This window comes from Jaculus jaculus, unplaced genomic scaffold (assembly GCF_020740685.1).
Source record: "Jaculus jaculus isolate mJacJac1 unplaced genomic scaffold, mJacJac1.mat.Y.cur uX1, whole genome shotgun sequence".
Classification (NCBI taxonomy): domain Eukaryota; kingdom Metazoa; phylum Chordata; class Mammalia; order Rodentia; family Dipodidae; genus Jaculus; species Jaculus jaculus.
This window is the reverse complement of record NW_025423518.1, coordinates 845932-868950: the sequence shown is the minus strand read 5'-3', so window position 1 is coordinate 868950 and position 23019 is coordinate 845932. Positions and strand designations below refer to the sequence as shown.

Here is a 23019-nt window from a genome sequence, read left to right as displayed (position 1 = left end):
ACCAAAAATGAACCCAACAAGGCTCAGGGAAATTTTGCGGAAGAGGGGGCGGAAAGAATGTCAGAGTCACATGTTGGGTCATGATTTTCAGAGACATTTATCATACTAATAACTGGGGGCTAACTCCACAATGCACGACCCATTTTCAATAACAAGGAGGGTCTAATGGGAGGGGGTAGATCACAGATGAGCCGAAATAATGGTACCAAACTGCCTGTATTTACTGAAAAGAAAACTAATAAATTAAATTAAAAAAAAAAAAAAGAATCCCATGTGTAGATTTTCAAGAACTGAGCCCTCATGAAGATTTATGTTTCATGCGCTTCCTTTCACCTCGTGCTCCAAAGTAAACGGTGAGTAGCTCTCTCTCATGTGCATCAAAAGCACGCATCCAATCTTTCCTCAAGCTTTGCGTCTCTGAGGAACAGGTGGAAACCCTGGCCCGTGACCTTCTGGGCCTGTCATCCGCGGAAGGAAGCTTGTTATGTCTACTTTCAGGCTGCAGAGAGGATCAAATGCATTGCCCATGCAAAGCAGCAGGGGCTCTGTCTAGAATGCAGAGTGGCCCCACTGAGAACTACTGCCGTGCATTGGATTTATGATTCTTTCCTTTTGAAGAGTAAATGTATTTCAAAAGAAATTCACAGGCTGGAGAGATGGCTTAGTGGGTAAGTGCTTGCCTGTGAAGCCTAAGGTACCCCGGTTCCAGGCTCGGTTCCCCAGGACTCACGTTAGCCAGATGCACAAAGGGACGCACATGTCTGGAGTTTGTTTGCGGTGGCTGGAGGGCCTGGTGTGTCCATTCTCTCTATATATATGGCTCTTTCTTTCTCTGTCTGTCGCTCTGAAATAAATAAAAATAAACAAAGTTTTTCAGGTAGCTGAATTCTGGTTGATCTCATAAGGGCAACATTCTAGAAAGCATACCCATGAACCTTGGGTCTCTTCTATGTCAAGGAACACTCCACAAGGATGCACATGTTTGATGCCTAAGTATGACTGGTTCAGTATCCTCAGTGGAGCCATTGGAACATGATTTAAGCTGAAACAGATTGGGACAAGCCCTTCCTACCACGTACAAGTGGGTATGCCAAAGAGCTGGTTCAAAGTGGGAAGATGCTTTAACAGCTAAGACCACTTTCTGTACAAGAACAAGGATATCTGGGGCTCCCTGGTCAGCCAGTCTAACCCAAAAATGGTGAGCTTCATTTTCAGAGAGAAACTGTGTCAGGGAAATAAGAGTGATAGTGGAGAACACACAGGGTTTTACTCTGGTCTCTAATGTGCAGAGTTCATGCATCTGTACACACACACACACACACACACTCACACACACACACACACTCACACACAAGTACACACATCCATGCATCACTTCTATGTCACACACACACACAGCACAGGTGCACACATCCATGCATCACTTCTATGTCACACACACACACACACACACACACACACACACCTTCATTGACCCCATATATTGAATGACTTTAAGCATCTTACTTATGGTACATTACAACCATGTTTCCTCAGGCCTAAATATTAAAGTTCACAGAGAAGATATGAGGACCCTGCAGATAGGTGCAGCTTACCCCAATACCCCAGTTGCTTTCCACTTTGTGTGCACTGGTTCATTCAATGAAGACTTTCTGTGTGTTTAGCAAATGATCTTTTCTTTACTAAGTGCAGGAGCTCAAACAGAAATCCGACCAAATTTCTGCTCTCTAGTCTAGCAATACAGAAAGATGTGTAAATAGACAAGTACAAAACAATGTCCTAGGAACCATGGTAACAGCATGCACATGGTACACAAAAAAACCCAAAAGGGAAGTATCCACCCAGTCCTGAGAGAATGAGGGAGACCCAATCACACGTCCATTGCAGGTGTCTAGGGAAGTTGGATGACCTTAGTGGCAGTCAGGTTCACATCGCTGGCAGAAAACACCCAAGTAAGAGCAGCTTGTGGGGAAAGGATTGTTTTGGCTTACAGACTTGAGGGCCAGGGGAAAACAATGGCATGGAAGTGGACATCACCTCCTGACCAACATCAGGTGGACAACAGCAACAGGATAGTGTACCAAACACTGGCATGGGGAGGCTGGATACAGCAGTCAAAATCTCACTCCTAACAATACACAGCCTTCAGGAGATTTTAGTTCCCAAACTGCCATCAGCTGAGGACCTAGAATTCAGAACACATAAGTGTAAGGGGACAACTGAATCAAGCCACCACAACCTTTCCTTTCTAAGACAGGCAAGCATATGCCCTTCCTACATCCTAAATACTGGTTGTTAGACCCATGCCTTCATTCTACAAATTATAAGCTCCCATAGTTTACGTATGAGCAATCTGTATAACCAAAACACAGCTTTCAACTTCATTCACTGTGAGAACACTGGACTTGTGAGGACAAGGAATTCTCTCCAAAGTACAATGCGGCTTTTTTTTTTTAGAGAGAACAGTAGAATTTTGGACACTAGGGAGCGGGCTCAACAGGCATGAGTGCTTGCTGCACAAACCAATTAAATACCTCAGGTTGTCCCCAAGCACCCTCACACAAAGCCAGATGTGGCTGCAAAAGACAGCAAACCTCACTGCTGGGAGGGGCAGAGACAGGCGAGCTGCTGGGGCTCCATGGCCAGCCAATCTGCACCATGCAATCAATCACAGGCTCTTCCCACCCACTCCTCCTGCATGCTTCAGTTTTCCACAGCATCTGTCACTCTGAACTACAAAGGTTCCCACACGCAAAATGCTGGCCCAAAGCATCGAGCCCTTCTAAACAACACTGCCAAGGATTAAAGTCTCTGATCTCTATTTATGTGACCAACAATAAAAACAGTAAACCCTGAGGATCAGTTTTGTTACAAAATTCCATTTCCTTTGGAAAATTTCCAAGGAGTCATCAAATATGACCAACATTTTTTTTTAATCCGTATGTCTACACCACCAGACTTATGGGAAAATGTGACTATAGCTCGTGCTCAGCTCATGTCATTTTTTTTTTTGTTTTTCAAATTAAATTTGTTATGCCACAGTAGCTCAAAGATATGAATATTTTAATAATACCAGATGCATAACTTGCAAGAAAAAGTAAATTAGAATTTTAAAAGGTAATGAGTTCCAAGGAACTGAATATCTTGAGGATTTATTTTTTAACTAACGAGGAAAGGTTCTCTTCATTAGCATTTTTCTACATTAACCATTTCATTTCTATTTTAGTAACTTATACCTTTGCATTTAGCATTAACAGATTAACAAAACAGGGCTGCAGAGATGTCTTAGTGGCTAAGGCACTTGCCTGCAAAGCCTACAGACGCAGGTTCAATTCCCCAGTACTCACATAAGCCAGATGCACAAAGTGACACATACATCTGGAGTTCATTTGCACTGGCTGGAGGCCCTGTTGCACTCATTCTCTCCCCACCCCCTCCTTTTCTATCTCCAATAAAATATTTTTTAAAGATAATAACAGTCTTCAGAAAAAAATATTAAATTTAAAATACGAGCTTAATCATCAAAAATAAAAGCTTCATGCCTCAAAATCAAGATCCTTTTTGCCTCAGACTCCCAAGTGGTGAGATTGCAAGCGTGGGCCATGCTGAGCATAAACTAAAATGTGTTTGTTATGGGTTAGGAAAAGGCCAACAAAACAGTGAAAACATGACCAAATGCTATCTTACCTTCCTTACATGTGCTAATTGAGTTTATGTATTACTAATCTGTAATTTATATGTAATCATTATCCATAATGTATAGATTTTAAAACAGAGACATTAGGTAAGCTTCACAAGGTCACAAAGCCATAGCAAGCACAGAGGCTCCATTTGAACCAGTCTCCTGTAGATCCCGGGAAACAAATGCTACACCTAACTTAAGCGGTGCCAATTAAACTTGTAATCTGTGAGTGTGTGTGCACATGTATAAACATGAGTAGCATGCCCATTGATTATTTATAGAGTGAAGTGAAAGTATATACATGTATAATAAGCTGATTTAATTTTATCTTCAAATCTGAATGCAATATGCATAATATACTTCTTGGCCACGCACGCTCCTTGAATATTCAGGGCATACTCCAACTGCCAATATTCCTGTTGGCAGCCTGCCCTCTGCTATTCAAATGAGTCTCTTCTTGCTCAAGGATTCCTGGAAGCCACATAATCAATTAGCAAGCTGCATGAGAAAATTAGTCTCAGCTCTCAGAACCATGTGTTTTGACTGGAGGACTAGAATTTTCCAGTGCTGCATATATCAGTCTGTCATTACTCTTATGTGCTATTTATATGCATTTACTGAACGTCTATCGTATTATGGGTCCCCCTGCAAAACCCTGAGGTTATGAAAACATGTGTATGTCTGCAATACCATGGGTGATCTCACATGTGTTCATATATGTTCATAGGTTTTGCTCCAGCCTAAGAAAGAAAGATACATATTGCTTTAATGCACTCCGTTTTATTCTCAAGAGTGTTCAACAAAATTGTGGTCATCCTTGGGGCAACTCTACAAGAGCCTTGGTCTGGAATATGATACATTCTTGACCAAACTGCCTTGCCAAGCCTTCCCCTATGCCCTGAATTCCCATGGACAGTCTTCAGCTCAGGAATCATTGGTAAAAGGTGGCACCAGAGACTGGCCTGGGTTGGATCTCCTATGATCTTGTCCTTCCTTCCACTGAAGGGTGGACTCCTAACTCCAATGGAGGATGGTTGCCACTGCTCACCTCAGTAGGCTCCTGCATACAAGTGTCATTCACCACCTTCAAAGATGGCAGCTCTGGAGCTGCACGTATGAGTCCTTGGGTAACAGAACTTGCTGCACAAGCAAGAAGAGCTGAATTGGGTCCCAAGCACCCGTGTTCCAAAGCCAGGCGTGGTGTGCATGACTGTACCCCAGTACTGAGGAGGTGGTAAAAGCAGGCTCCCTGAGGCTCCCTAGTGAGACAGTTTATCTAAAAACATGTGGAGCTCCAGGTTCCGTGTGTCTTAAGAGAAATAAGGTGGAGGAGTTATAGAAGAGAACACCTAATGTGTTCCTCTGGCCTTCACACATGTGTGCATAGGGCGTGCACTTCTACACATACAGACATATAATACACACCCACCACAAACACTAAACACACACTCTCCCAGAGTAATTTAAAATTTTAAACTGGCAAATGTGTCAGTACAGAAATGGAGATCAATTGTAAGCTCTTAATCTGATCATGTGGAAGAAAAACAGTTGCCAGAAAGTATGAGGCATGATTCCCATGGGTGGATCAGAACCCTTAACAATGTGTAGACATCCCTGTCAATCATACTCCTAGCATTTCTAGCATAGACGTCCCTAACATGAAATTTGGTAAACCTATGAAGGTTCTTAAAAATAGGGGGTGACAGCTATAGCACTCCTAGGCATATATCCAAAGGACTCATCTCATTTCCTTAGAAGTACATGCTCAACCATGTTTATTGCTGCTCAATTTATAATAGCTGGGAAATGGAACCAGCCTAGATGTCCCTCAACAGATGAGTGGATAATGAAGATGTGGTACATTTATACAATGGAGTTCTACTCAGCGGTAAAGAAAAATGAAGTTATGAAATTTGCAGAAAAATGGATGGACCTGGAAAGTATTATACTAAGTGAGGTAACCCAGGCCCAGAAAGCCAAGCGCCACATGTTCTCTCTCATATGTGGATCCTAGCTACAGATGACTGGGCTTCTGCGTGAGAAGGAAAATACTTAGTAGCAGAGGCCAGTAAGTTAAAAAGGAGACATAAAGGGAAGAGAAAGGAAGGGAAGAGGATACTTAATAGGTTGATATTGTATATATGTAAGTACAATGATTGTAATGGGGAGGTAATATGATTGAGAATGGAATTTCAAACGGGAAAGTGTGGGGGTGGGGAGGGAGGGAATTACCATGGGATATATTTTATAATCATGGAAAATGTTAATAAAAATTAAAAAAAAAAAATAGGGGGTGACATAACTGATTGCTGCTCCCACAATGCATGACCCACAATCTGCATGGGGACAACCTGCATCCCCAAAGGGGATGGCTCCTTTGGGAAAGGGGCATGGATGAGAGAAAGGATGCTACCAACATGTAATGTTTACATACTAAGTATGCCCATAACCAATAAAAATAAACTTAAGAAATAAATAATTAAAACGACTCACTGCATAACTGATGGGAATCACATAAAATTACAGTGGACCAGACAAATTTTTATCACTGAGTAATACGGGTATATATTGTAATATTGTATTATAATCCATCACTCAATGTTTGCGGTCTCAGGCATAAATGAGCCCACGGTGTGGACAATCAGAAAAGTGCAACATGTACAATTATCCACGGCACATTCTGTTTGATATGATAACACATGACTATTTTACCTGTTTACATATTTACTCTGTGGTCATTACCTATGTGGCTACGCTTCCACCTGTTTAGAGAATATGACATCGTCATCAGGTCCCTCAGAGAGAATCACAGAATGAGGTGCCACCGTGATAGAAATAACTGTTCCATGGACCTGGAAAGTATTATACTAAGTGAGGTAACCCAGGCCCAGAAAGCCAAGCGCCACATGTTCTCTCTCATATGGGGATCCTAGCTACAGATGACTGGGCTTCTGCGTGAGAATGAAAATACTTAGTAGCAGAGGCCAGTAAGGTAAAAAGGAGACATAAAGGGAAGAGAAAGGAAGGGAGGAGGATACTTAATAGGTTGATATTGTATATATGTAATTACAATGTTTGTAATGGGGAGGTAATATGATTGAGAATGGAATTTCAAACGGGAAAGTGTGGGGGTGGGGAGGGAGGGAATTACCATGGGATATATTTTATAATCATGGAAAATGTTAATAAAAATTAAAAAAAAAAAACTTTAAAAAAAAAAAAAAGAAATAACTGTTCCACTTGGGCTGTTTCCCCAGGAGACATGCAAGATGGAAAAGATGGAAAATATAGGGATGTTAAAGAGCTCACCCCCTGTAAGTCAAAACGGATGTGCATGTTAGTGTCATAGGTTATAGTAAAAAGTTGAACCCCCCCCCAAAATAGTGGGTGAGAAGAAGTCATTTAGGTGCTGAAACCCTAGCATACGCTCAGACACCAATTTCTAACATATTCTTTGACTCTTTTCATTTACAGCAGTTATGTAGCAAAATGACATTCATGAATCTTGAGCACAGTGAAGATGCCTAGAAACAAACGAGGTTTGGAGACACTTTAAAATGTCAGACACTGACTCTTCACTTAGATTATTAGTATTTCCTTGGCTAGATCATACCTTTATTAAAAAGTTTGAATTAACTTATTTGTGTGGGTGTGGATAAGTGCACCAGGGTCTCTTGCCACCGCGAATGATCACCAGATACATGTACAACATTTTTTTTTACGCTACCCCCAAGCTTTACGTGGGTGCTGGGGAAATTAACCTGGGTCGGTCTGCACGCTTAGCCATTGCACCATCCCCGTAGCCCTAGATGATATCTGTATTCATGGTTTTAGTAAATGCTTTACAGTTTGTAGTAAGTTTGAGATACAAATTTCTATGAGATGAATGATATATTTATCTAATACATATGAATATACCATGTGTGTAGTTTTACATACAAAGATAGTAATTTATTTTTAATTTTTTCTATAAAATCATATGTCTTTCATTTTCTGTAAAATTTCTTTGGCTTTATTGTTTTGGTTTTTTTTTGTTTGTTTGTTTTTTGTTTTTTGTTTTTTTGTTTTTCGAGGTAGGGTCTCACTCTGGTCCAGGCTGACCTGGAATTAACTCTGTCATCTCAGGGTGGCCTTGAACTCATGGCAATCCTCCTACCTCTGCCTCCCAAGTGCTGGGATTAAAGGCGCGCGCCACCACGCCCGGCTTCTTTGGCTTTAGAAACATCCTTCTTTAAAAAAAAATAACTAAATTGGGGGCTGGAGAGATGGCTGAGTGGTTAAAGATGCTCGTTTGCAATGTCTGATACCCTAGGTTCAATTCCCCAGCCACCTATGTAAATCTAAATGGACATTTGTTTGCAGGAGCAAGAGACCTCGGAGCCCCCGTACTCACAAACACATACAAAAGGATGAGTCTACCTGGTGCAGCAGCTAATTGGTAATCTGTTGGATATATTAAATAAAAAATGCAAATGCCCTAAGCAACGATTGAAAGCCTATGACCCTTCGATTTTTATCCAGCCGATCGACCTCTGAAATCAACAAGCACACAACACACAGTCAAGATAAGGGATTGGTTGATCAGAAAGGGAACATCGGGGCTGAGGAGATGGCTCAGCAGGTCAGAGTGGTGCGCGTGCGTGAGAGCCCGTGCTCCACTGTGATTCCCCACAACCCACATAGAAAGCAGGGCATGACCAAGCTCACGTGTAAACTCCCGTGCCGTGAGGAGCACAGACCAGAGAATTGGTTGGGGCCACTAATCAGCCAGGGTGACCAAATACGGTTGCTTGAGACACCATCTCAAGGAAATATACACAAGAATGGTGGAGAAAAACACCTCACATTCTCCTCTGGCCTCCACATATGCATGTATAGAAAAGGGTAAGCACATCTGCATGCACATGCACGCATGCAACACACCAAACACATCACACACACACACACACACACACAGAGAGAGAGAGAGAGAGAGAGAGTAAAAGAAGGAAAAAATGACCAATGATAATCCAAATTACACTTTTTAGATGCTTGTGTATTTAGAAGCTTTTTTTTTTTTTCTAGTTTGTCACTCTTGGGGTGAATCCCAGAGCCTTACGCTACCCCCAAGCTGCTGCCCCAACTCAAGAGCAACAGGACCATTGTTAATTTATATGCTGGGCAAGCATTCTAGCACTGCACTACATTCTCAGCCATGATTAACAGAGATAACACAAAGCAGGGCTGGGGTGTCACTACCTTAGCCCCACATGAGGTTCCAGATTCAGTTCTCAGCACCACCAAAATCAAACTACACAGCAGCCATCTGATGCAACTTGCAGAAAAGACAGACGTGGAAGCTTCCCGTTGAGCTTTGGAGAATTTCAGCCAGCCTCTCAGTAGTGGGAGATTCTGTTGCCTTCAGCTTGGAGTGAGGGCCTCTCACTGTGAGACTTACTCTAGCATTTGTGTGTGTGTGTGTGTGTGTGTGTGTGTGTGTGTGTGTGTGTGTGTGTAGTGCTTTCTTCCTCTTATCAGCCAGCAGAGGGCAATCACGAAACAGCTATGGAAAACAACAAGGGAATGTATTCTTCACAGGTGTCAGGTGCATCTAGCATTCATTTTGGTGGGATTTTGCGTGTCATCTTGGAGAAAACATTATGCATATCCTAAGGTTTACTCTTTTTTAAAAGTATTTTTTATTTTATTTATTTGAGACAAAGAAAGGCAGAGAGAGAGACTGGGGGAGAGAGGGAGAGAGAGAGAGAAAGAGAATGGGTATAACAGGGCCTCCAGCCAACACTTCAAACAAACTCCAGCTACATGTACTACCTTATGTATCCGGGTTACATGGTCCTGGGGAATCGAACTGAGGTCCTTTGGCTTTGCAGGCAAGTCCCTTACCCGTCATGCAGTCTTTCCTGCCCTACAGTATACTGTTCAAGGGCCAACATTTCTCAGACTCTGCTGGCTGTAGCTGCTACTAACATCATTACTGAGCTTCTTGAAGAAAAAACAAATAGATCAAGGATCACAAGTTTTCTCAAGTCTTTGAGGGTAGCCAATGAATAACCAGGGGAAATGCAGGGACCATAATCATGGTGTTGGTTTCCACATATAAAGTATGATAAACCTAATTGTGTGCATATTATTTGCTAGTAAAATGATTCAGAGTGCAGGCTTTGGACTCTGATTTGAGCCACAATTTTGTTCCTGGCTCTTTCCTTACTGTTAAACCATCTGGGGAAAGGGCTTTAGTACTCTGTTTTTGGTGTGAATGTGTGGATGTGCACACAAGTGTGTGTATATGTGTGTGTTCGTGGTGTTTTTACATGTGTGCACATGTGTGGCACAGGCATACCGAGGCCAGAGGAAGATGTCAGGTGTCCTCCCTCATCACTCTCCTGCCTTGTTTCCCTGAGGCAGAATCTCACGGAATCTGGAGCTCCCTGTTTATCGGTTAGACTGGCTGATCAGGGAGCACCAGCAATCCTCGTGTCTCCCACCACCTCAGTGGCTGGGGTCACAGACATGTGCGGCCATAATCCCCGGTTTTTTGCACATATGTATGTAAAATATGTGTAGTGGCGTGTGGGTGTGTACACAGATGCGTGCACCCTGTGCAGGCTCATGTGGAAGTCAGGTGTCCCCCTTCAATCACCCCTGCACTTTTCCCGTGACAGAGTCTCTCACGGAAGCTGGAGTTGTCACTCTGGGTGGACTGGCTGACTAGTGAGGCCCAGCAGTTCTCTGGTCTCTGCCCCCCAAGACTGGGAATACAGTCAGGTGCGGTGGTGACACACAGCTTTTGCGTGAGTGCTGGGGATCCAACTCATGCTGGCTCAGGCCCTCTCCGGTTATGCTTCTATGCGACCAGCACTCTTACCTGCTGAGCCATCTCCCCAGCCCCTACTTTTCCATTTCGTAAGTAATAACAAATGATCAAGACAGCTCCATTTCCAGCAGGCCATTTTCTGTGGCCATATTATCTGGGCATATGGATGAATATTCCTTAACAGGGCAGCCTCCTGAGCAGTTTAGCTGGAAAGGATTGCACACAAAGCTGGGTCGGTAGCTTAGTTGTGGAGCCCTTGCCTACCCCCCGCAAGGCCCTGGCTTCAATACCCAGTACTGCAAAATCAGAAACTAGTGAGAAGACAAGGATTCCCGCTGTGAAGCTGCTTTTCCGACACAATCGTGAAATCGGGAATAACTGTATCTCTGAACAAGCACATCACAGGTGTAGTCCAATGGCACGTGCATGTACACTTGAAAAGAGGTCTGAGAAGCTTGTGTCCACTTTCCCTCATCAGCCCTTTGCTATGGAAGGTCAGAGATGCCCCATGAGCAAGAAACTGCCCTGGACCCATGTCTCATGGCAAATAGAAACAAGAATGGGCACCATCAGTTCCAAGATGTCACGTCTTCCCATTTGACCAGAACCTAATTGGAACACAAAAACGTAGCCAAATCCTCACAACTTGAGCATTTCTAGTCAAAATATCCAAAACATGACATGCTCCAAAATTCAAAGCTCTTAAGCATGCATATGGCATCACTAGGAGAAAAATTGCATGTCACATAATTTTGTTTCATGTACCTAATTATTTAATATTGTATAAACTGACCTTCAGGAGTGGGGGTGTAGGTAAGTTGGTAGAGTGTTTGCTTAAAATGCACAAAGCTTTGGGTTTGATTTTAAGCACTGCCTTTTCATTCCAAATGAGGTCATGTACACGTGTCATACCAGTACTTTGGAGGTAAAAACAGGGAGACCAGAGATTCAAGGTCATACTTGGCAACATAGCAAGTCCAAGGCCAGCCTGGGATGTATAATACCTTGTGTCCAAGATTACATAAATAAATAAATCATGGCCTTTGAGTATGTGAATAAGGTACATAAATGAGTTTCTAGCTTAGACGTGAGTCTCATCCACAAGGCTTTTCATTACATAATGGTAGATGTTCAAGAATGTGAAAAGGGGCTGGAGAGATGGCTTAGCGGTTAAGCGCTTGCCTGTGAAGCCTAAGGACCCCGGTTCGAGGCTTGGTTCCCCAGGTCCCACGTTAGCCAGATGCACAAGGGGGCGCACGCGTCTGGAGTTCGTTTGCAGAGGCTGGAAGCCCTGGCGCGCCCATTCTCTCTCTCTCCCTCTATCTGTCTTTCTCTCTGTGTCTGTCGCTCTCAAATAAATAAATAAATAATTTAAAAAAAAAAAAAAGAATGTGAAAAGTTCTGAAATCCGAAACACCTCTTGTTCTAAACATTTTGGATAGGGTTACTTGACTCGCATTACTAAGCAATAGACATGAAGGACCACGGACATGGCTCAGTGTATCGTGTTTGCCACACAAGTGGGAAGAGCTGAGTTTGGATCTCCAACACCCATATCCAAATGCTGGCTGTACTGGGGATGGGGATGGCTCAACAGTTAAAGGCATGTCCTTGAAAAGTCTGGGGCCTTGGTTCAAATCTCCAGTACCTACATAAAGCCAGATGTATAAAGGGACATACACATCTGGCCTTTGTTAACAGTGGCCGGAGGCCCTAGTGTGCCCACACTCACTCTTTTTTCTGTGTATTCCTCTTTCTCTATCTTGAATAAATTTTTAAATTTCTAAAATATCTGGGTGTGATGGCACACACCTATAAACACACACACACACACACACCTTCCATGCATAGAGTGAGCTTAGCCCTGTGCATTATATCTATGCAGGAGATTTTCTTTTCCCTCTCTCATAATGTCGTCAATTGTAGGCTCAAAGATTCCACCATCAAAGTGAAGGCTAAGCCTTTAGAGACACTCAAAATCCAAAGTAAACAAGCACTGTACATGAACTTTTCATGCTTATGTCAGGAGCCAATAGACCACGGGCTAGAACTTCCAAAACTAAGCCACTTTGCTACTTATTGTCTCAGGCAGCTTGTTACAGTAACTCAGAGCTAGCACCTCAAGGAGTCTTTTATAAGTTTTGGAGGTAAAGATTGAACAGAGACCTTTTCCACTGATAATTATGCTGAGAAGAAGGTGGAGTAGCCAGCAGCCTCTTGAGATATGCCCTACATTAAAAAACTGATGAGAGGGCTGGAGAGGTGGCTTAGCGGTTAAGCGCTTGCCTGTGAAGCCTGAGGACCCTGGTTCGAGGCTCCGTTCCCCAGCACCGTTAGCCAGATGCACAAGGGGGCGCACACGTCTGGAGTTCGTTTGCAGTGGCTGGAGGCCCTGGCGCGCCCATTCTCTCTGTCTCTATCTGCCTCTTTATCTCTCTGTCACTTTCGAATAAATAAATAAAAATAACTTTTAAAAGAACTGATGAGAAAAATGCAAGTGATTAGAAATGGTGGCCTGACGGCACTCAGAGACTGCTTGATCCAATCGCATGTATGTTAATTTTATGCATTAACTTCTCAATTATTACAATTACCTCGTTTTCTGCTGACAATAGTTAGATATATGAAACATGCAGTTTACAAGTTAACAGTTATAATATACTTTTGCTGTGCCTTAGCTTACTTTCAGAGGCCAGAAAAACAAACAAATCAACCAAGAAGTAGGCATGTATAATGATGCCTCATATGATCCCAGCACTTAAGAGGCTGAAGCAGAAAGATCGTGAGTTTGAGGCTAGCCTAGGAGCTCCATAGAAAGAATCAGTCTCCAAGAAAAGAGAACAGAGGAGCCCAGAACAGAAGAAGAGAGAACAGAAGAGACAGACAAGAGACGAGAGCCAGGTGTGGTGGCTCACATGCATAATCCCAGCACTTGGCAGGCTAAGATGGGCCAGTTCCAGGCCACCATGGGCCACAGAGTGAAACCCTGTATGAAGAAGCAAAACAAAGAATTAGAAGATATACTCTCAAAGCTGGAGAGATGGCTCAGCAGTTAAGTCACTTGCTGGTAAAGCCTCAAGACCTGGGTTTGATCTCTCTGTACCCATGTAAAGCCATATGCACAAGGAAGTACATTAGCAGTAGCAGGAGGCCCTGGTAAGGACATTCTACCCCCACCCCCTCTCTTCCTCTCTTTCTATCTCATAAGCAAATAAGATATCTGTAAAGTACAGTTTCTGCTCCAAATAGCACATGAACCGAGCACATGGGGGCAATCAAATCTCTAATGAAAATGAAAAGTGCTATGGGCTATAACAACTATTTATGCAAAGCATCCCAGATAAGGGCTGTGGATGGGTACAAGGTAGGTGAATGCATTCTAAAACTGTAGGGTTTAGGCCCAGCAGAGAAAGTAAGGCACAATCAATCCCCCAATCCCTTCCCTGTTATGCCACAGTGACTGACTGAGGCCTTCAGAACCCCCACAGTGAGTATTATAACCCCCACAGAATAATGGGAGTTGGGTCTAGGGATAATTTTTTTTTTTTTCCTTAAAGAAGTAGTATAGCTTCTGAGATAAAATTGAATTAAGCTCAAAATATTCTTGGGGTTTTGGTAGCACTTAACCTTGTAAGCATACCTCACACTTAATTGTTCACGTAATATTATAGTCTTATGGTGAATCTAGTATAAATAAAAGAAATAACGGTACTATTCAAAATAAAAAAGTAAGCATGGTTTAATGGGATAGAAAATGTGAAAAGGCATTCTAGTAACAAAAGACAGTAAGCTAGCTAAAGGTGGAATATCTTTTCCTGGTTTTTATACACATCTTCTAATGCCTAGTCTGTTTCTCTTCATACATTAGACACAAAAATGTTTATTTAGTCAAGTTCATGAAGACAAATGATTAGGATACTTGATTTATTTGGATTTAAGACCTTGGTCAATAGTAAGATTTTCTTTTTTATGGCATTGTGCCTAAATGACACTGTTTTACCATAACCTGCTTGAGCACAGTGCTTCCAGGAAAGGAGTCATCAAAAGGAATTATGGTGGGGATTGATCCAAAATGAAAGCCAGCTTTAATTGCTTGCTAGGCACTGTTTCTTCTTTTCAAGACATGAACAAGTTCTTTAAATGCTAGGCATAACAAATTCACACACCAAACTTCTTAAGGGCTTTTTTTAGTAAAATGGCAAAGTTTCAAATACCAATGACAAATTCTAACTACAAGTATTACTTACTTTACTCGGTGCTGTGGCCAAACACCTGGCAAGTGGAGCTTAAAGGACACAGGGTTTATTTTGGTTTATAATTTCAAGGATATAGTCCATCATGGCAGGAATGTCATGGCAACATGAGTGATAGGCGGGCTGGCCACACTGCGTTCAGTCAGAAAAGTGGGACTGGGGGCTGGAGAGATGGCTTAATGGCTAAGCACTTGCCTGTGAAGCCCAAAGACCCAGTTCAAGGCTCGATTCCCCAGGACCCAGGTGAGCCAGATGCACAAGGGGGCGCACGCGTCTGGAGTTTGTTTGCAGTGGCTGGAATCCCTGGCGCGCCCACTCTCCTCTCTCTCTCTCTCTCTCTGCCTCTATCGCTCTCAAATCAATAAATAAATAAAATTTTAAAAAAAATTTAAAAAAAAAAAAAAGAAAGAATGAGCTGAAGAATAACACTGGGACTCCCAGTAGCCCAGTTACACAATGCTTTACATAAAAGACATAATTCACTCGTCCAGTTGTGGGGGAAAAAAAAATGTAGAGAAGGTAGGTCTGTGTACAGACTTTGGAAGCAAGAAGCCCTGAACCTCCAATCCTTGCCTGTGTGTGGAGATAGGAAAATTATTTTAACTCCAACTTTTAACCTGTGTGTTCTATATCTGTATTACGTAAATCATGGTTGTAAAAGTTATATGACATGATGTGTAAATAACTGGAGTACACTGGGTAGACACAAAGTTTAGTAATGACTAATACTGTAATACAAATATACTAACCGATATTTAGACAAGCAAGGCATTTTACAATCAAACAAACACACCATACACAGAGTCCCAGAGTATCATAGTATTCACAACCAAGGGTCAGGACCTCCAGGATTCTCATGAACACAAAAAGGAGTCAATGATAAAGCCTCTTCTATAAAACCACATGCCATTTATGTATCATGTAAGTGCAGTCTACCATATAATTTAAATAATAGTAGGTGACTTTTAAAACTTAAATACCATGTAAGTGCTACACAAATATTACAGTGTATTTCTTAGGCAATCACATCAAGGAAGACATAGAAAAGCAATGTAAAAAGAGACTTTCAACACAAAGTAGTCTGAATCCGTGGGTGTGTAATACACAGGTATAGAGTGTTGACCAACTTCGTTCAACGAGGTTAATGGTCTTTGGTACAGCTGGTGATTGAGAGCCTGTCTCCCATGGATACAGAGGACAACTGGAATCCAAGATCCTTGTTTTCTCTTTCTCTGACATGAGGTGGCTAATAAGTGGATATTTTAGCGTTTCTTTATAACAACAAGACCACTAGTCATGATTAGATTCCTGCATATCAACTTAGCATAAAGTATGTTAGCAAACTCTGTGAAGCATAAGGCAGTGAAGCACTCCATCTGTTTATCACCCGACAAGATTAGCTTTTTGACATTGACATTATTTCCCCAATAACCCTCTGCTCTGTGAGGAAATTACTTGAAGGACCGCAAGGACTACTTACATCTTTGCGAATATGGAACCAGGAGCAGCCGTATTCGGCGAGCAGCTGTTCTGTGCAGGGAAGAGAACATACACCTAATTATTTGTAAATCCAAGTCAGATATTCACGACTAGATAACGCATTCTGTGCCTCACCTCCACCACCTGGCACTCAAGAACATGAACCCATTGTGTATAAAATAAGAATAGAGTCTTGAAAGCACACCTGCTTGGCTTATATCACGTAATCATCCAGTGCAAACACCGTCTGTAATGAGTTCTAGTGCACAGGTATAAAAACTCATGGGGGGCTGGAGAGATGGCTTAGCGGCTAAGCGCTTGCCTGTGAAGCCTAAGGACCCCGGTTCGAGGCTCGGTTCCCCAGGTCCCACGTTAGCCAGATGCACAAGGGGGCGCACGTGTCTGGAGTTCGTTTGCAGAGGCTGGAAGCCCTGGCGCGCCCATTCTCTCTCTCTCCCTCTATCTGTCTTTCTCTCTGTGTCTGTCGCTCTCAAATAAATAAATAATTTAAAAAAAGAAATAGTTTTAAAAAAAGGAAAAAAAAAACTCATGGGAAGAAAATCTCTGACCATCTGCTTGTCAGCTCACTATATTTTATCATATGCATTCACAGGCTGCACAGTCACCACCACACCATGGCTTTCTTCTCTCTCCTCTTCCTCGGCTGTTTCCCTCTAAGATGTCTCTACTTTCAGGCTGGCGCCCTTTGTGTGGTGGCATTCATTCACCTGTTCTCCCAGTTTGTCCTCAGAGATGGCCGTTCATGGGAGGGCATCCAGATGGGTTGCAACTGTGGTTTCCCATGCTGAATGCCACCCTACACCTGTCAAGGCCTCCGAACAGCAGAGTGGTCACAGGACACACTGCCGGGGTGCAGCCCTGGCTTGAAGGAGGGTCCCCGAAGAGAGGTGTGAAAGGGGGCGGCGGAATAACGACTCGAAGTCAGGTTCTGGTGCAAGCTGACAGGCTGATGCTGAAGGCAGCTGCGTTTCTCCATCTCTCTCTCTCTCTCTCTCTCTCTCTCTCTCTCTCTCTCTCTCTCTGCTGCCACAGCTCCTAACCTCAGTCTTTTTACTTTCTGACCATGCCATGCAAGAGCAAACTTCAAGAAAGGTACAGTCCCACAGAATTCATAGAAACTTTTTGCTATTTCTTTACATCAAACAATCCTCCCATAATTATTCACCTCAAGTACAGTCGTCAGGCCCCTATAATGATTAACTGTTTTCACACTTTCCCCCTGTGTGTGTGGTCAAGCACTTGCGATTTCCTGAGCTCCTACTTTCAATTAGCATATTAAAGGTGAGAGACAGAGCAACCACAAAATGGGGGTTCCCGCCACTGAGCCAATAAACCCATTTATTCCCCCAACCATTTCTTTTGAATTTTGCTTTTCACGTCCATCCAATACTTAGACTTTGGTCCCCCGAATTGAACTCTTTCTGACCTCGGTTGTTTTTCTGTAAGGATTGTCGGTAAACAGTCACAGTTTGCTTCAACTGCCACCATCCAGAAAAATTAGTCATAGAACAATTCTGTTCCAGGAGGTTCACTGTTTCCTCCTCACTGTACTGTACTCCATGCCTGACTTTCCTTAAGGCCTTAAGGAAAACGATTATTTCTGACCTATTTTCTTGTTTTCCCAATTCTATGCCAGAGCTTCTTCCAGATACACTGACCAAACTTCACTAACATCCTTTTTTTTTTTTAATTTTTATTTATTTGCAAGCAGAGAGAGGGAGAAACAGAGAAACAGTCAGAGAGAGAATGGGCACACTAGAGCCTCCAGCCACTGCAAACAAACTCCAGATGCATTTGCCCCTTGTGCATCTGGCTTATGTGGGTCCTGGGGAATCGAACCTGGGTCCTTTGGCTTAACCGCTTACACCTTAACCGCTAAGCCATCTCTCCAGCCCACTAACATCCATTTTTGCTAGAAAAGTAAACTTAGAGATTGGTGCACCTGGGCTGGAGAGATGGCTTAGCGGTTAAGTGCTTGCCTGTGAAGTCTAAGGACCCCGGTTCGAGGCTCGGTTCCCCAGGTCCCACGTTAGCCAGATGCACAAGGGGGCGCACGCATCTGGAGTTCGTTTGCAGAGGCTGGAGGCCCTGGCGTGCCCATTCTCTCTCTCTCCCTCTATCTGTCTTTCTCTCTGTGTCTGTCGCTCTCAAATAAATAAATAAATAAATAAAAATTTAAAAAAAAAGAGATTGGTGCACCAAGTGAAAGACAGAAAAAGACAAATATTATACAGAAAACCATAGATATGTGTAGTGCAGAGAGCCAAAGATGTTTCTATAGAGGGGCCGCATTGGACTCCAAGGAAGAGAGAGCTGGGCTGGGACTGTGTCCTGCAGCTCTTCAGCGCTTCGTTCCCTGTGACCCTGAAATGGCGTGCTTGCCGTCTCCAGCAGTACACCAGGGCTTAAACTTGGCACAGACAGTATACAGATAGCCAATGTCACCTGGATGCCCTTGTGGAAATGGCAGCATTGTGATCACATTCCCCTGAAATTAAAATGTGAGCATCCAATCTGTGCAGCTCATTATGATTAATTATGCAAAATTTAAATGGAAATGAGAAGGATGAGAGAGAGTGAGGGTACTGCAGAGGCCAAGATAGAGATATGAATGTGTGCTAAATCTAGAAAATGTCAGCACACATTACAGGCCACAAGGCAACGAAAATAGCCTAGAGAAAGACTGGACTAAAGGTCTTCAGACAAGGGCTTGTCCTCGAAGACAAGGTATGGGAAAGCTTCCTTGACAACTGTATTTTTACCTTCCCTTTGGAACAACCGTCGTTCCCCTTATCAAGGGTGTTATGTTCCATGAACTTCAGGGGGTATCTGAAATAATGGAGAGTATTGAACCTTTTAAAATTATTTTTTTTTCCTGTATGCCCCAATCTATCTTTCCATGTTTTTGCACCTTTGCACCAATGAAAATGTTTCTGAGGATCATTACAAAACAACAAAATAGGGGTTATGTGAACATCATCAATGCACTATAGTACCACTTGACCTGATATCTAAGTGGCTGCTATCTCACTAATTCATGGGTAGACTATATAGTGTGTATACACTGGTCAATGTGGCGATTCACACCTTGTGTGGTGCAGAGCAGGATGGCAAGCAATATCACCCTGGTACTCAGAGCAGCAAGCAATTCAAACCTTACAGGTGTTTACTTTTAGAATTTTCCACATATACCAGGTGTGGTGGCGCACACCTTTAATTCCAGCACTTGGGATGCAGAGGTAGGAGGATCATCGTGAGTTCAAAGCCACCCTGACAATGAATAGTGAATCATATAAAATCTTGAGAGAGGAAACAAGGAAAGGAAAAGGGAATGGCAAGTTATGGATGCTATTATAGCTAGGTGCATCTCACATTCCCACAAGAGATGCCTATCATCTATCTCAGTGGGAAAACCAAGAATATCTGCATGTCTTTGAAACAGTGCACAATTTCACATCTATAATTATGTCACGATTAGGTCACATGCCATCAAACCCACTGGAGTCTATATTCGTGATAAAGGCTGAATTCTTGCCTATTTCATATACACCGTTTAAGCACAACACTTGCTATGCAACAGATGCCTATTAATTATATGATAAATGGACAAACAAATAAACTAACTCAAGACTTAAGTTGCTAGGGAAAACAGAAAAGCAAAATTAAGCAAGATAATTACTTAACAAATGTTATGAAAGGACAATTACTTTACGATATACAGAGACCACCGTGGGAATCTGCTTAAACTCAACATCCATAACAAATATTTGTTGATCGCATACTGGGTGTCGAGTGCTATGCTTAGTACTGACATCACAAGTACAAATGGGAATGAATATGATATTCTGTTTTTCACAGGGAGCTGTACTTTTTTTTTTTTTTTTTTTCCTGAGGTAGGGTCTCACTATGGCCCAGGCTGATCTGGAATTCACTGTGGAGTCTCAGGGTGGCCTCGAACTCACGGCGATCCTCCTGCCTCTGCCTCCCGAGTGCTGGGATTAAAGGCGTGCGCCACCACGCCCGGCAAGGGAGCTGTACTTTTTGTGAGAGGAAACGGTTAATTTTGCCTTACACACTCAAGGGGAAACTCCATGATGGAACAGAAAAACCTGGCATGAGCAGAGACTGGACATCACCTCCTGACCACCATCAAGTGGACAACAGCAGCAGGGCAGTGTGCTTTAACACTCGTCTGCCCACCCCCAACAACACACCCCCAACAAGGTTCCAATCCACAGATCTCTGTCAAGTGGGGATCAAGCACTCAGAGCATGTAAATTTTTGAGGGACACTTGCACCAAACCACCACGGTTTCCAAAACAGGGCAAGATAGACATTTCACTGTTTCTGCTAATATAATAGATACGTATGTACAGATATGTAGATATAGACACTGCTGTGTGGCATAAAGAAACAATTTTAGGACTTTAGGAAGTATCTGGCAACAGGCATATTTGAGAAGACCAGAATTTTTCTTGTGAGGGAGGGTGGCATTCTAGCCCAGGGTGACCTTGACTTTACTATGTAGTCTCAGGCTGGCCTTGAACTCACTACAATCCTACTACGTCTGCCTTCTGAGTGCTGGGATTAAAGACGTGTGCCACTATGCCCGGCCTGAACTTTTAATATCAGCAGCAATTAGTTTACCTTTCTTTTGATTCACCACTCCCGGACAACTCAGTACTCTATGAAGCAGAAGAGGGCACTGTAGTGGCAGCCATGGGTACTCAAGGAAAAAAATCTTGGATTAATCACTTAAGCACAGAAAGGCAAATAATGCTTGGGAAGGGAATGCAGAAATCCTCCCTCTTTTAGTATTTTTCTTTCCGTATGTCTCATTGTAATTTCCCAGACAATCCCATGGTGGCAGTGGACACTCATGAGAAACCCTTGAGCAGAAATCCTGAGGGAAGAAATAGAGCTGAACTGTTTAACCACCAAGGTGGAACTGCAACTGGGGATAGAACAGAGAAAGAAAGTAATGTTAACATTTTAAGAGTGAAAACATGGGCTGGAGAGATGGCTTAGCGGTTAAGCGCTCGCCTGTGAAGCCTAAGGACCCCGGTTCGAGGCTCGGTTCCCCAGGTCCCACGTTAGCCAGATGCACAAGGGGGCGCACGCGTCTGGAGTTCATTAGCAGTGGCTGGAGGCCCTGGCGTGTCCATTCTCTCTCTCTACCTATCTACCTCTCTCTCTCTCTCTCTGTCACTCTCAATAAATAAAAATGAACAAAAAAAAATAAAAAAAAAAAAGAGCGAAAACACGAAGCATTTGGGTGCTCCAAGGAGACTTACATTTGGTGGGATCACCATTCTGGTGGGTGAGCACTGCAAGAAGAGGCCATGCTCTGAAGTGAAGTCTCCCATTGTCGGGGTGTTCTTCCAAGCTGCACACAAATGAAATGCTCGTATTGCTGAACTGACACGCTGGTCCAGTTCAGAGTCAGAAGTGATTGCTGCGCCAATATCATCACCCAGACTCCAGCTTGGTGCATCTAGTCTGGCTTCCAGCCTTTGATGTCTCGGCAGCTTAAGCCTGACCACTCACTCGCGTCAGTTGAGTCAGGCTGCTGGTACATTTCTCACACAGCAGGAGGCTGGACAACCAAAATCTGGTTTCGTCCAAGTTGTGCCTGGCCATGTTGTCACTGCATCCCTATCGCAAGAAGACTCTTGGGGTATCTGTCCACTTAGTTGGGCTGTGGACTCACGACTCTTATCTCTTCCAAGCCTGTACCTGCAGGTAACATTCTACTGGGCGCTGGGAGTTTTAAGACATTTTATGTCTTTTAGTGAAAGAGGACATGTGAACGGGCGTGTCAAGTCCTACAGTCACTGCCTACGAACTCCAGACACATGCACCACCTTGCGCATCTGGCTTGCCTGAGTACTGGGTAGTCGAACCCGTGTCCTTAGGCTTCCCAGGCAAGCATCTTCACTTCTCAGCCGTTTCCTGATCCTGGGTACTGGGATTCTAACAGACGAACTGCACGTATACAAATATTTAGACCTTAACACTGCTGCAGGAGTTAGATCACTGCTGAATATGGTGGAAGAATTTTGAGAAATGAAGCACTGGGGAATTTTTTTTCAAGGGCAGCTGCTGTGGGAGGTGAAGTCAATTAAAAATGAAGTCTGGGGCTGGAGAGATGGCTTAGCGGTTAAGCGCTCGCCTGTGAAGCCTGAGGACCCCGGTTCGAGGCTCGGTTCCCCAGGTCCCACGTTAGCCAGATGCACAAGGGGGCGCACGCGTCTGGAGTTCGTTTGCAGAGGCTGGAGGCCCTTGTGCGCCCATTCTCTCTCTCCCCCTCCATCTGTCTGTCTCTCTGTGTCTGTCGCTCTCAAATAAATTTAAAAAAATAAATAAAAAATAAATAAAGTCTGTCCCTTAGTCATCCTATGGAGGAGTCTTACCTACCTAAGGTGTTGAGGAGTAAAGCTGGAGGCAAGCTCCAGGCAGATGCGGGTCAAAATCCTCCATCCTGATCTCCCTGAGGGACAACTCGCTCTGAATTTTTCATTTTCTGTTGCTTTAGTGAGAGAAGAACTAGTCCTTTCGTCCAAGGCCCCTGGCAGACTTTCGGGGTTCAAGGGTGGGACCCTTCCGGCCTCCATCACTGTAAGAGTCAGACAAGGAAGCTGACGTTTTCAGACACAAGAACTGTCAAGAGTTCAAATCTGGACGTGGACGCCCCCTCTCCTGTCGCTGAAAAGGGGGTGCAGGGGAGGGACCTCAAGCTGACCACAGCCACGGTGACCGGGGACAGCGCG

The 23019-nt window shown here is 43.5% G+C and overlaps 1 long non-coding RNA gene across 1 annotated transcript; it reads right to left on the bottom strand.

Annotated features, from left to right (window-relative positions):
- Positions 1-787: 787 nt before the first annotated feature.
- Positions 788-22744, bottom strand: LOC123457607. Its single transcript, XR_006635079.1, has 4 exons — positions 22667-22744; positions 21544-21635; positions 16230-16279; positions 788-844 (listed from the first exon to the last, which is right to left on the bottom strand). It is a non-coding gene; the product is annotated as an uncharacterized LOC123457607 (long non-coding RNA).
- Between the last annotated feature and the right edge of the window lie 275 nt (positions 22745-23019).